The following is a 1,589-nucleotide window of genomic DNA, read 5'->3' as shown; positions in this document are numbered from 1 at the left end:
ACTTTGTCGACCATAACATTCTAACTCGTAAACTTAATCACTCTGGAATTCGAGGTCTACATTTATCAGCTATTAATTCATAGCTTAGTAACCACCCTCCATGTGATAATACTTCTTAAAATTATTCAAATCAGAAACGTAAATGCTGTTAATTTCACTTTATTAATAATACGGAGATGGGCTCGCGATAATGGATTAAGCACTAACACTCATACAACAAGGGCTAGTATCTTTCGTCCTAAAATAAACCCAATTTTAAGATCAGACGACCAATCTTGTTCAATTCAAATCCCATAGAAATTTCGAATAATTTGACAGCTTTTTTGTTAATCAGTAATGAAACAGTCATATGAAATATTTGATTTCAAGGTTGTCATATTTTGTCGGTGTGGCGTACCGGCACAAAAAAAAAAAAAAAGAAAACCGCAAGCACGCAGGAAAACACACTCAAACAAAAGCAAGCCTAGAATATGATAAAAAAAAAATAGGTGTCTCGCATTCCGGGTACGTGCCAATAAACATCAGCTGAGATCAACTCCTCCAGTTGACGTTAAAATAATTATTTATAATCCGGTATTTATTCCCATTTAGTTTACTACAGTTTTGTCTGGGGTGAAACCACACCACAACAATCCTGATAAAATGTACCTTCTTTGAAAAAAATATGTTAATATCTATCTACAATGCCCCTTGTGCTTTCAACACTGTGATTATGTTCATTGATTTGCAGATAATAAAAATGGATAACTTTTATAAATATAAATTATGCATCACTATAAAAAACATGAAAAAAAAAACTCTGACGTTTCTAAAATCCAAGACGGAGGCTACAAAGAAGGGACAAACAGAAGACGTCTCAAAACACAGCTACTAAATTTTATTCAAGACACTCCTTTTATACCCATCATCTCCACACCGCCCTCCACTTGCACACGATTACAATCGTCCGGGGTGTTTCTTCGGTGGATGAAAGTGGCCTTGGCCATTGTGTTGAGGGCGTGGTCCTCTGTTTCCTGTGGACACTTTCACCATCCTTTGTAGTCGTGTGTAAACTCTAGCGAATCATCTGGCCGTGTGCAAGTGGAGGGCGGTGTGGAGGTGACGGGTAGAAAATAAGTGTCTTGAATACGACTAAAATAATCCCTGGAGAAGGGGAACAAGAGGGGCAAAGGACAGATACAAATCTCCAAATACAGCTGACTTGTGCGCAACCGAAAAAATCCGCCTGGTCCGGGTATCGAAGCCGGGACCTCTCCATTTCAGGTGGAGCGCTGTACCAACTGAGCTAACCAGGGGTTAGACGTCGGTAGAGCAAACGGGTTTTATCAGGCGCCACCAGTGTAACACCAACAAGGGTGCCTTTTAAGGTTATTATATTTGCCATTTAAGGTTATTATATTTAAATTAAATGCAAAGGTGCAAACGAGCTGGACAAGAATGACGAAAATAATCCCTGGAGAAGTGGAACAAGAGGGACAAAGGACAAACACAACCTGGTCCGGGTATCGAAACCAGGACCTCTCCATTACAGGTGGAGGGCTGTACCAACTGACCCCTGGTTAGCTCAAATGGCACAGCGCTCCACCTGT

General features: G+C 40.2%; 1 non-coding gene across 1 annotated transcript; it reads right to left on the bottom strand.

Annotated features, from left to right (window-relative positions):
• Positions 1-1,222: 1,222 nt before the first annotated feature.
• Trnas-uga lies at positions 1,223-1,295 on the bottom strand. The gene has a single exon. It is a non-coding gene; the product is annotated as a tRNA-Ser (tRNA).
• Between the last annotated feature and the right edge of the window lie 294 nt (positions 1,296-1,589).

The sequence above is a fragment of the Ixodes scapularis genome, unplaced genomic scaffold (genome assembly GCF_016920785.2).
Source record: "Ixodes scapularis isolate PalLabHiFi unplaced genomic scaffold, ASM1692078v2 ptg003262l_1__unscaffolded, whole genome shotgun sequence".
Classification (NCBI taxonomy): domain Eukaryota; kingdom Metazoa; phylum Arthropoda; class Arachnida; order Ixodida; family Ixodidae; genus Ixodes; species Ixodes scapularis.
This window is presented reverse-complemented; position numbering and strand designations above follow the sequence as displayed.